Raw genomic sequence first — 13902 nt, forward strand, 5'->3', positions numbered from 1 at the left:
TACCAGTGTAAATGATTTTATTATATTTTCTTGAATGAGTTGTTTATGAAACAGTGTGTTGTGCCATCAGGACCTGACCTCCTGTGCCTTCTGAGCTGACATCAGTTGTAGTAAAATACTGGCTCAGTTCAGCAGGAACAGGAGTGTGGCCCCTACGACAAGACTGTGATCAAACATGAACAGATTTGTAAAACCGTATTTTACAGCTTTTACTGACAAAAGAACATTTGCGGAAAGTATAAACATGGGAAAAAACTGTACTTGGGTATTTGTTTTCAAAAGCTTTGACCTTGACTAACCCAGAGGGCTGGTTTCCCAGGCAAGATTAAGCCAAGTCACACACAAGATTTTTAGAGAAAGACTTCACGTGAATATCCTGTCTGTAAAATGACAACTGTTTGAAAAGAAACATTTCTGAAACATTTGAACTGAAAATGGGTTTAGCGAAATTGTTTATCTGAGAAGATTTTTTAAATAGAATTTACATTACGATAGAAAATGCATTATAGTAATTATAACTATAGGCCTATTGTTAACAATGTCCAAACTGCTCAGCATGTTTATTTATAAATAAATAGACTGCCTGCTCTTTTAAAACCTTGAACAAAGATATAATAGACCTTGGAAAACTGTGTTCTCTGTAGATTTTAATGTAGCCTACTGTTGGTGTTCTGGCAATACGGCCCCTAGTGTCCAACGTACAATGTGACTATACATTCTTTATTTATAAAATATTCATAACATTGCCAAATAACATGCTTAAGATATAGAAAGCAAATTACATTAAATAAAATTCTGTAATTGATATTAAATACATTTCTTGAAATCGTTTATATTTCATATTAAATTATTATTTTTTTTAGAATAAAGAGATGGCATTGTACAACTTTCCATCTAGTAAAACGGGAGGTTTATATAAAGGGTCTGACAGAATCATGAGGAGATGTAGGCCTAGGCAAGTTGTCCCAAATGAATGTTTTACCAAAAATGTTTAGCAGGCGCTGTACATCATTGAAGGATTCACAGTAACAATAACCTCAATTGGACCTCACTGGTACTTTGGTATAAATTAAGTATCGTATTACGTAAATATCACAGAATACATCAAAGTACCATGCACCACACCTACAGTATACTGAAACAATAGGTCAGGGTTTGGCTATACATCACCATTTAGGCTCCTTTAGTTTAAAAGACTTTTAGAGCCATCTACTGGTAACATATGGTATTGTTTTTAAAGCCCTGCACGTGACATCTACTATAATAAAAATAAACATTTACTTTAACATTTAGTCATTGAGTAGACGCTTTTATTCAAAGTGACTTACAAAAAGTTTAGGGAGCAATAAGCGATATGTCATAAAGGAGCAATAATACAATAGGTGCCAATACAAAGTTACTAGTTTCAACAAAAGCTAGTCCAATACCTGTTGAGAAAAAGAGGGGGTTAGTTTCTTGAAGATAACCTTACAATACACAGCTACTTTAGAATGTCAGTTTTGGGAAAGAATGTGTTGTGTAGTTAATAGGTTATCTAAAATATTTGAACCATTTTAAGTAATTTTAGCCATATTTAGTGATTAACTGTGCAATTCATATTTTGTTTTTAACATACTGTATTTATAAAAAGTGCAAACAATTGAGGTAGAATAGATCAAAAATAGGTAAAAATTCCTGCTACCTATAAACAAAGTTTGCAAATAAGTCTTTGACTGATGGAATTGATCACATTTTGGCACTTTATTATTTTCACAAAAAAAGTAAAAAAACTGGCTTATAACCTCAATTCCTACCTTGTGAAAAGTCTTTAGTGTCCAGTGGCTCTTTCTTGTTTGTGCATGTACAGTTTCATCTTCATCAAGATTTTCAGTGGATGTTTGCTCACCTCATTTTGCATGTGTCTCTCAATTGTCCACTGAATTCCCAGTGGCTTTTGTGTTATTGTCTTTCTGATGCTTCTGTTAGTGTTCTATATTTGATTTAAGCATTTCGAGCTCAGCTTTACACTTAATGTTCATCATGAGCTACAGCCAATTCCTAGTAGGTGTGTGGAAGTAGTTCCACATCTTTACTGCACTGTAGTTTTCTAGGGAGAAATGGAATACAACGTTCGTAGGAAAAACATTACTAAATTTGATAAATTATCATTACTGTCTGTTTTATTAAACAACAAGTGTAAATCAACATTAAACAATGACTGACACATTTCTGTTGTTTGTGCAAAGACACATCAGTTAATTCTCTGTTCATGAATTAAAAGTCTCACCTTATCTTTGATCTATTCAAATATGTCGTTCTGATCTGTTGGTCTGTTATCATCATGAGCGACTGGATCCAAAAAGAAAGAAACATAATATTATTTTTATCATTTGTTTCTATCCACAAGTAAAACTGCTTAGATTGTGTATTTTGTCATTATGCAACAGCAAAATAAAATGTGATCATTGTATGGATGAATGTACTGAAGTAGTCTTCAGTTGTTTGTAAAATGCGTTTGAAACCTGTTTGTTTACAAAAACTTTTGGCCCAGTTTCACAGAAGAGACTATAGTCCCAGAATGAAATAATGGTTCTATATAATAATAATGATCCTGGTCCTCATGACCCCCCCACTCTGCAGATTTTGTATGTTTGTCTTATCCCTTCAGAGGTTTGTTCAATATGACCCTAAGTGCCCTGCGGAGTGAACATTCAAAGAATATTCTGCCATGATTCCAGTTCGATAGGAGCGTATGTAAGATTCAAAGGGCATTAAAGTGCACAAGACGTACGAAAATCTCATGATGACGGTAAAATAACCCCTTTTCAATGATGTCACAATGATTCATGACAGAAATAAAAAAATTGGGTGCAGTTTCCCTTAACTGTCACCGTTCCACTATTGGAACACCTAGGTTTACTTCAATATTTCACAACTAGTCTTATCTAATCATGACAAACGATATATCATTGGAAAAGTCTAAGACTCTAGAATACATATTTGACCAGTGTTTTACAAAAATAAAATATTTAGTAGTAATTATTCATTTATGACAAGAGTGAGCATAAATACTATTAAAAACTATATATCATTGGTAAAATGACTCTTTTAGATCACTTACTAAAAGCAATTTCTCAAATGTCACTGCATGGGCCCATTTGGTACCATTTTAGATATTACATATTAAATATTCATAATCAAATTTTTATTGTAAATTATAGTCAAATAAACGATATTTATTGATATTATTATTATTCATGTTAAAAAAAGCCTTTTTTAACTTCAGAATCAGTTCAATTCAAATCAAATATCTTTTTTAAAACAAGACCAAGATTAGGTCTCTAGACAAAAGCATTCCAAAGTTACTTTTTTTATATATCACTTTTTAGCCCCACCCTCAAAAAAGAGGGATTACTCTCAAGGGTTTAAGAATTTATCTATGTTGAGGTGCAACGGATATAAATGAATTTTTCACTGAATATAGAGACATTTGTTATGACATGTCTCCTATATTAATATTGATTAAAAACATTTAACAGTATACTGAAGTAGCTAGAATTATATATGCATCATGAGAAGTTTTGAGATACTGAGCTGTAAAGTTTTTGTGTTCAGCAAAAAAGATATGAGACATTAAATGGATTCATCAAAATCCTGTCAGATTTGCAAATAGGGATTTTTGGAAGAGATTAAATGCAGATAAAACCTTCCAAAAACGTATTTCTGTGCTTGCGGTTGTTCTGTCTTGCAAAACATTAATCAAAGCAATACATTTAAAGCAAGACACAAAGTTTATATATGTAACATATGTATATATGAAAACATAAATTTAGTGTTGTAATAATCTGTTGAAATGGTACAAAGTTACATTAATGCCGTCTATGGAATTTATATCATATTTTAGGATGAATAATTTTTTCAGGTACTGAACATTTATATTAAATGATGATTTCATACTCACAGTTCGGTTTTGTAACAATGCTCTCATGTCTAAGGAGTTTGTAACAACTCTTCTCCTGAGATCTTGTGCGCTGTTGTTCTGTACTCTTCATTATTCGCTATCTTTCTTCTCTGTCTAAAAATTTTAACGCCGAAATAAAACAATAATTTGAGTCTGCATTGTGGGTAGAACAGATTACCTGTGGTTAACAATAACATGAAAAACAATGTAAGCATGTAAAGTGTGACTCTAAAGTGCGTCTGAGCTCTGAGTGAGATGATGATTAATAATGACACTTCTTACAGCCATTCCTACAAGTCAAGAGTGGGAGTCGCTCTTACTACAAAAACTTGCTGAACAGGTTGCATAGTAAAGCAACCATGTAATACATCATCAAAACTTCCATGAGTAATTGGTAAGTTTGAACTTTGTGATGACGTTTATTTCTGTCAAGTCAAGTCTACTTTATTTATTCAGCGCATTTCACAATTTTCATTGTTACATAGCAGCTGTACATGAAACTTGACTATAAGCAGAACATTATAGTTATACAAGTTAAAACTATAAAAAAGTGAACACACACACATAATACAGACACTCACACACAACTCCAAACGCACAGAAGCCAATACAGTACATTTAGATTTAGTCATTTAGCAGAAGCTTTTATCCAAAGCAACTTACAGAGAGTTCAGGGAGCAATACAGCGATATGTCAAACAGGAGCAATAATACAATAGGTGCTAATACAAAGCTACTAGTTTCAACAAAAGCCAGAACAACAACTGTTAAGAGATGTGTACAATACACACACACATGTATGTTCTATTATCTCCGTAGGGACAGTCCACCTTTCAGATAAACACACACAGTGAGCTAAAAATGTCCCAAAACAAAATTACAATATAAGACCCCTCCATTAAAATGTACTTGCATTAAACGTGACATGGTTTAAAGGAAGATTAAGGACATAAAAGACGCTATAAGAACAGTAAAGCTAAAAGTAGGTAAATCAAGTCAATATACTCATATTAACTTCTTCAACGCCATTGACGAGTTATCTCGTCATTTAAAAAAAAAAATCCCTGCCAAAGACAAGTTATTACGGCAATCAGTGTTTGTACTGTTGTACAGCAGGTGGCGCTATTACAAACCTTTGGGAAAAAGTACAGCGTCACAGAACCTAACGTATATGTTTTGGCGGTGTTTAATGATTGTTTTGAGTGTAATCTGGGCGGAATCTTTGACAAAAACGTTAATTATCTCAGCTGTTTAATCAAAGTGATGCATTTTTGAAGAAAATTTTATCAATCTACGGAGTGATAAAAAACGAATAAATGAAGATAGAAGAATACGGTGTCTTTTGTTTAAAAGCTGAGGCTCTGTTCTTTCATTTGACATATTGTTTTTATAGAAAGTTTACTGTGAGCCATTAAAGTTGGGTGAAAATGTTAAAAAACGCTGGCGTAGGCTGGCAACTTTTTTTTTAAAGGCTGGCGGGGAATGAGTTATCAAAGACCTTTCAAATATGCAAAAACATGGTTAATTGAAACCCAATCGAATTGGGTTTTGTGGTTCATATATGCATACAGTGCATCTGTAAATACATCTTAAATTACCCAAACAATTGTTTTTCTTTCCCCTTTTTTTTAAATCAATCTAAAATCAACTTGGTAATGATGTGAAAGCAAGAGAAATAATGAGAAAAAAGGTCATGCTAAAAGAAGGAACAATGATAATTGTTTGCCCCACGTATTGTTTAATGGCAACTGTGTTGGAGCATTTGTGGTTTGCTGACCTGTTTGCTGTCAACCTCAATGTCTGCAACATAGTTCTCACCCACAATAGGAACGTAGACTTCTGGGAACTGGTCTTTACAAACAGGTTTTACCACACGCTCCATCTCCTACACTCACCAGCTTCTTCCGAATTGCTGCCAAGTCCTCATGAGTTGGGGTGCATTCAGGTTTAGGTCCCCACTAACATATAAACACCAAGTCCATACACACGGCATGGTTATCTCAGATAAGCACTGTCAGTAAAAACTTAAATGCTTTCTGCCACAGCATAGTAAATAAATAAATAAAAACAAATAAATAAATAAGCAAATAAACAAATATAAAATAAAGAACATACAGCATTTTCACAAAAATAACAAGTATAACAACAAAAAAAAACAGTTTAAAGGTTCTAAACATGTAAAATTATAGAATGTGAACAATCATAAAATGTATCTAAAGAATATACATTTTAGTTTTGTAAATATTTAATTCAGAAAGTGTTTTTTTTAATTGCCCTGACTTAGAATGTTGCACAACACGGTCATATTTTGCCTCTTACCTCTACTACTGGGTATTGTGCCAGCTGAGCAATTAAAAGAGCAAGATAAAAAAACAATACGTGGTTACGATTCTTGGCATGATTAACCTAGTTTTCTTGGTAAGAGCAACTCCCTTTCGAGAATTCTAATTGTGACAAATGCGACCCAACTACTTGAGGTATCTTTCAACCCTCACTGTTAATTATAAAAGATGCCTGACTTATAAATGATTAGTTACGCAGTGCACAAATAATACTTCTCAGTACAGAGTAAAAAAATCTACTTCAGAATGTTCTATTAACAAAGGATATAAAGTAATTTGGCGAAAAAAATCTTATTTCGTTGGATTAAGGTAGTGTACAAGTTGAATTATGTTTGTTCGGTTGAAACGATGAGCAACACTTATTATGCTTTTACTATTGGCTATGGAAAGAATGCAACAGTCTGGTTTCTTGCCAATCTGTGTGGAAAGTATGCATGAAAATCACACAAGAGGTTTCCTACAACATGCGTTTACCTTCAGGGACTTTACATTTTCTGAATGGCTTGAGCATTTAAGCCTCATCTCAGTGAAACTCATATTCAGATGTCTATATATGTATAAGTATGTCTTTGTATAGGCTACAGTATAATTGTTTAGAGTGAGTATATATATTTGTGAAAATATTTTTTTGGGGCTGCTACAATACATAATGTATCCATGGAATAAGGGACTCTTTTTGCCTGAAGCTCAGGGTACACAGAAACAGCAATGCTTGCAGTTTAGATCGTTGGTTCTCAACCTTTGAGTCTCAACCTGGAGACCACCAAAACCGAGACCAAGACAAGACCGAAACAAGTGGGTGTTGAGACCAACACAAGAACAAGACTTTGAGGGGCGGAGATCAAGAACAAGGCAGGCCAAGACCGACTCAAGACCAAGACCAGCACTCCCAAAATTCATTCGAAAGATCCACAAAACACTAAAGTCATAATAAAATAATAATAGAAGTAACTTGGGTGATTAATTGTGCAGAAATTTATGTGTATGGTGTTTTATGTTCCATGTGTTATCACTCATCTACTGTTACATATTAGAATTTTGGGCAGGTAAAAATTCCCACAACTAAACATAAACGAAAGTCTGTGACCTTCAACAAAACATTTAGTAACTTCATTAGTTTCATTGCTTTTAAATCAATAGCAAAATAGCAAAATAGCTGTGTGTTGCTCAGAAATGCACAAAAGTTCAGATTTGTTTGGGACCAACCAAAATAGAACAGTAACTTGTGTTTAAGTGTGTCTTAAACTTAAGTCACTTGTTAACTCAAAGTTTATTGAATAATTATACAAAATGAATATCACATCAGGCGTCTAAAATAATAAAAAACAAGATCTCATACAAGTACCTTTTTTGCAATCACATCTCAGATATTGTGGGAGATTTCTTTAAGACAATCCCCCGGTCATGAAACACAGTGAGTGCAAGGACAGAGGACCCAGGCGCAGACAGCGGGTTAACAGACTCTAATAATAAAATAAAGACAAAACAAAAACCCACGAGGGGGTAACATAACAAACAGGGGAATACATCACAAGACTAAGACTAAGACTAAGACTAAGACTAAGACTAAGACTAAGACTAACTACTCCAGACAAGACTTAAAGATAACATTGACATTTACTACAAACGACTAGACTAGACTAGACTAGACTAGACTAGACTAGACTAGACTAGACTAGACTACTAGACTAGACTAGACTAGACTGACAAGGGACAAGAACTCCCCAAACAAATCACACAAATGACATACACAAACAAAACAGTACAATGAACCAGCATAAGACAAGAGGTCAATATATAAGAAGATAAATCAAGAGGGGACAGGTGCAGGGCATGAACTAATTAACAACCAATAATGAGACGAAAGGGCAGGAACAGAGATGAGACCTGGAGAGAGCATGTGGAATTCCAACTGGGACTAAAATGCCTCTCTCTACATAAAACATGAGGTTCTGCCACTAGATCAAGAGAAACATGAAAAGGTGGGACAGGATCATGACACCCCCATTCTTCTCTTACCAGTAGTAAGTCAATTAAACAAGGAACAAGTAGTGAATGCTTTTAAAGCCAGAAGTTTTACATCCAATCACATAAATGATGTTTTCATATAAATCAGAGAATGCACCATAAATTAAATTCCCACAGTTCTGGTCTTGACCAGTCTTAAAATAATAAAATCCCGAGACCACTAACTCTGAGACCAAGACAACACAGATATCAAAGACTGTTGAGACCGAGACAAGACCAATTAGCACTCGAGACCAGTCTTGATCTCGAAACCCGTCTCGAGTACTACAACACTAACTGGACCCCATCATATCTCAAACCATCCCCATGGACCCCCTCGCTCACACCCCATCCCATTTTCTTTCCCCAGCACAACAACATGTTTCCACTAAATTAGGCAAATAAAGAGATTAATAAAGCCAAAAATGTTATTTTATATTAAGTAAGCCTAACTTAAAATTCCTCGTGAACATTTATGGTTTTCAGTTGCATTTGAATTACACAATAATCACAATTACGTGGCCAAAGCATTCTCATTTCAGTATCTCCAATAGTACAAAGACATCGTCAAATTTGTGCAGAAACAATTGTTCCTGATACTATTCGAGGGTCAGACACACTCTCCAAATTTAAATCTAGATTAAAGACACATCTTTTAAGCAAAGCATTAACTTAACACATAATATCCTACATAAACCACAGGGAGATTGCATTTATTAGATATTATTTACTAGAATAATCTTGCTTGTTCTATAAACACCACTGTACTGTGTTAGACCTTTTTTGTGTTTATCTTTTGCCTTATTTTCTCCTGTAAAGCTGCTTTGGAACAATGCACATTGTGAAAGGGCTATATAAATAAAATGGAAATGTAATTCTTTGACATCTTGATGTTTGCCTGAATCTCCAGCTAGATTCCAGACGGACTGTCTTCAAATTAAACTCAAATTTACATCACAACAGCAACATGACAGAACGACACACTGACACACATCTAGTAAACACGGAAAGTGTCTTAAACTCTAGTGAGCCGACACCTCAAACTGAGGTTTTAGGGATCATGTACGCATGTATAATGTCTGAATGGTGCTTTAAAATACTGTCTAGGTAGGCAACTTAATAGTTTTTAAGACACTCTCTTCCTAGCAGACATTATGAGCAATTTACATAGCAGTGACTGTTTAGACAAATAGTTAATTTAAACGTCGTCTTTATCTGTAAACACACACACAAATGCAGTTGTTCAGATAGTCAGCAGCGGTTTCAACAACTGTGTAACATCTTTGTTGACATCCATCCAAGAGGGAAAAACCGCGCATCAGAAACAGCGACTCTGTTCAATAACTTATTTGAAATGGTATTTAAATCATGTTTTCTTTAATTGAAGATACGTAACACTTGTTTTGTGTTCAAAAATCATCATTGAATAAATTGATGTGAATGTTGTGAATGGACTCCATGATGCCCCCCAGTGGATGAGTGTGGAACCACAGTTTGAACCTACATGACCTTTCTGATGCTGATGATGAAAACTCAGTGTACATTGATTATTGAATATATTATACAGTGAATATACCATATAAATCACGCCTTCAAAAAGTTTTTGTGCACAAACGACTGTTTTATTTTTATGCTCAGGGGATATTTCTGTGCTCAGATAATGTGGGGGGTTTTCTGTCCTCGAAGAAATCTTTACTTTTCAAGCCGTTCTTATTATAATATTTCCGCCCTTTGTTCTGAACGTGTCCAATCGCGCCGCCGCCATCGTTGTTTTCACATGTGTGAAGTATCAACACCATGGCAAAAGTAGCAAAGCTTACAAACTGTTCTGTTGTTGGCTGCACAGAACAATGTTCCCAGACTCACGGGAGACAGAGAGCAATGGATTTATTTAGTTTAGGAAATCATACACACTGAGCGAGGCAAAGCTACAAATAAAGACATTGTAAGTACAGGTATTTTTTAATTATGTACCAAGGGACCTGCGGCAACTTAAAGTAGATAAAATGTCACTGTGACACGTTTGTCCGTACACTATTAGAATGCGATGTCTGTGGCTTGTAAACATGCGTCGGGATTGTCCTGTGTAACATAAATTTGACTTAGAGAAATAGCGATGCGTTTGTTTGGAGTATCTTCACTTCAGAAAACTACCGTGGCCGCTGGGTGTCAATGCGCTGCAACAGAAGAAAACACATGCAAACAAAAAAAACACAAGCAAATTCAGAAAGCATTCGCGTTAGTTTGACGACACATGCCCTGCAAATACTCACAACACAAGCAAACACAGAAACGCGCTGCAAATTCTCGCAACACAAACAAACACAGAAACGCGCTGCAAACTGCACACACGACAACGGAAGTGTTTCCGGGGGACCGCAAAAACTGATGCACTTCATGCGCTTCATTTTGACTGTTCAAATTCGTTAGTGGAGTTGTCAGCCACACTGACTATGTCGACTACAATACATTTTTAATCATTAATCATTAAACCATTAAATGTTTTTAACGTGACACTTGTTTAAGTAAGTCGAGCAATTACTACGTCTCATAGTTTTTGTTAAACTGTTCAAATCGACAGGCTAATAATATCCTACGGACGTACGTTAAGAAAGTTAAAATAAAGTTATAAAGCAAATACCTTCAATGTGGCTGACAACTCCACTAACGAGTTTGAATAGTCAAAGTGAAGCGCGTCCCAATCAGGTGCATCAGTTTTTGCGGTCCCCCGGAAACACTTCCGTTGTCGTGTGTGCAGTTTGCAGCGCGTTTCTGTGTTTGTTTGTGTTGCGAGAATTTGCAGCGCGTTTCTGTGTTTGCTTGTGTTGCGAGTATTTGCAGGGCATGTGTCGTCAAACTAACGCGAATGCTTTCTGAATTTGCTTGTGTTTTTTTGTGTTTGCATGTGTTTTCTTCTGTTGCAGCGCAGTGACACCCAGTGGCCACCGTAAAGACGAGACCTTGTTTCTCGTTCGCTTTATGTGACCATACTTTAATGTTTTGTCGCTGGAAGCACAGGCTCACTGCACAGTTTCTGCTGAAAAGGGGGCGGAGACTAGCTGCTCTATTGCAACACACCAAAACAGCACGATTCTCCTCACATGCAAAAGTGGGCATATAGAGCGCATGGTATATTAAAAGATCTGTGGTGTTTTTTGAGCTAAAACTTCACAAACACACTCTGGGGACACCAGAGACTTAACATAGCCAGCATTCGAACAACCTCTCCTTTAAGACATTAATTTGTCAACAAAGATTTACACCAACCATTACTGATCAGTTACCGTCATAAGTAACAATTATATAATTTTAATAAACTCAGCAAAAAAAGAAACGTCCCTTTTTCAGGACTGTGTATTTTTAACAATAATGTTGTAAAAATCCAAATAACTTTACAGATCTTCAATGTAAAGGGTTTAAACAATGTTTTCCATGCATGTTCAATTAACCATAATCAATTAATTAACATGCACCTGTGGAATGGTCGTTAAGACCTTAATAGCTTACAGAGAGTAGGCATTTAAGGTCACAGTTCTTAAAACGCAGGACACTAAAGAGACTTGTCTACCGATTGTGAAAAACACCCAAAGAAAGATGCCCAGGGTTCCTGCTCATCTGCGTGAACGTGCATTAGGCATGCTGCAGGGAGGCATGAGGACTGCTGATGTGGCTAGGGCAATAAATTGCCATGTCCGCACTGTGAGACGCCTAAGACTACAGGGAGACAGGGAGACAGGAAGGACAGCTGATCATCCTCGCAGTGGAAGACCACGTGTAACAACACCAGCACAGGATCGGTACATCCGAATATCACACCTTCGTGACAGGTATAGGATGGCCACAACAACTGCCCGAGTCACACCAGGAACACACAATCCCTCCATCAGTGCTCAGACTGTCCGCAATAGGCTGAGAGAGGCTGGACTGAGGGCTTGTAGGCCTGTTGTAAGGCAGGTCCTTACCAGACATCACCAGCAACAATGCCGCCTATGGGCACAAACCCACCTTAGCTGGACCAGACAGGAGTGGCAAAAAGTGCTCTTCACTGATGAGTCACGGTTTTGTCTCACCAGGAGTGATGGACGGATTTGTGTTTATCGTCGAAGGAATGAGCGTTACACCTAGGCCTGTACCCTGGAGCGGGATCGATTTGGAGGTGGGGGGTCCGTCATGGTCTGGGGCGGTATATCACATCACCATCGGACTGAGCTTGTTGTCATTGCAGGCAATCTCAATGCCTTGCGGTACAGGGAAGACATCCTCCTCCCTCATGTGGTACCCTTTATGCATGCTCATCCAGACATGATCCTCCAGCAGGACAATGCCACCAGCCATACTGCTCGTTCTCTGGGTGAGTTTCTACATGACAGCAATGTCAGTGATCTGCCATGGCCAGCGAAGAGCCCGGATCTCAATCCCATTAAGCACGTCTGGGACCTGTTGGATCGCAGTGTGAGGGCTAGGGCCATTCCCCCCAGAAATGTCCAGGAACTTGCAAGTGCCTTGGTGGAAGAGTGGGGTAACATCTCACAGCAAGAACTGACAAATCTGGTCCAGTCCTTGAGGAGGAGATGCACTGCAGTACTTCAAGCAGCTGGTGGCCACACCAGATACTGACTGGTACTTTTGATTTTGAGCCTACCTTCATTCAGGGACACATTATTCTATTTCTGTTAGTCACATGTCTGTGAAACATTTTTAGTTTATGTCGTATGGTGTTGACTCTGTTAGTGTTCATACAAATATTTACACATTAAGTTTACTGAAAGTAAAAACAGTTGAAAGTTAGAGTACGTTTCTTTTTTTGCTGAGTTTATATAATATATGAACTTGCGATGGCGATACCTGTGAGTTGCCCAACTTGCCCTGACATGAACCTGACCTGACACATTCCTCATGCTGGGTTCACACCAAATGCGAACAATTGCATTCCACACTCTTTACCTGCGGGAAAAGTTTTTTTTTTTTCGCGTGAGTGACGCAATGTGACAAACATTATCAACCTTCGCGGAAGACGCCCGGCAATCGCGCCGACTGATTCAGTCTATATGCGTCTTTGTATTGGCTTTGTATGTAATTTACTCGCACAAAATGCCTAATTCGAGTTTGGTGTGAACCTAGTGTTACAACCGAACTGACTCGAAACCGCTCCGATAGAGGCTAATTGGTACGGTGTCAGGTGTCGGAAACTGTTTGCACATCACACACTTTTAGGCCTACGTTAAACTTTTGAGTTCTGATCGATCCACGTGTTGTACTGACTAGGTGAAACTTATGCCATTACTGTTTATTGATAAGAGCTAAAGCTCATGAATATGGTAATGCGTGGTGGTTCAATGAAAACAGGCTTGTTGGACCTTATGCGGAGGTGTGAAGAACCACCTGGCACATCAAAGTACTGCACAAGCAATTCAATAGCAAACAGAGCAGTCGGCTGTCTCGCGGGGGTGCCGCATGACAGGTATGTTTGAGTCAGAAATGCGCAGAAGCACAGGTTACATTGAACAGTATTTGGTTTTACAGGACCTTCCCTGCCAAGTGAGTGAACATAATTTATGAACAGAAGTTACCGACTCGGTTGATTTGTATCTTCGTCTGGTAGGTGTTAATTTCA

General features: G+C 37.1%; 1 long non-coding RNA gene across 2 annotated transcripts; it reads right to left on the reverse strand.

The window, feature by feature from the left end:
- On the reverse strand, positions 1–4207 carry LOC130411886 (uncharacterized). Of its 2 annotated transcripts, XR_008905128.1 has the most exons (4): positions 3941–4207; positions 2267–2328; positions 1794–2086; positions 1–1427 (listed from the first exon to the last, which is right to left on the reverse strand). It is a non-coding gene; the product is annotated as an uncharacterized LOC130411886 (long non-coding RNA). The 2 variants fall into 2 exon arrangements; XR_008905127.1 differs by having other exon boundaries at positions 1–2086.
- Between the last annotated feature and the right edge of the window lie 9695 nt (positions 4208–13902).

The sequence above is a fragment of the Triplophysa dalaica genome, chromosome 22 (genome assembly GCF_015846415.1).
Source record: "Triplophysa dalaica isolate WHDGS20190420 chromosome 22, ASM1584641v1, whole genome shotgun sequence".
In the NCBI taxonomy this organism is placed as follows: domain Eukaryota; kingdom Metazoa; phylum Chordata; class Actinopteri; order Cypriniformes; family Nemacheilidae; genus Triplophysa; species Triplophysa dalaica.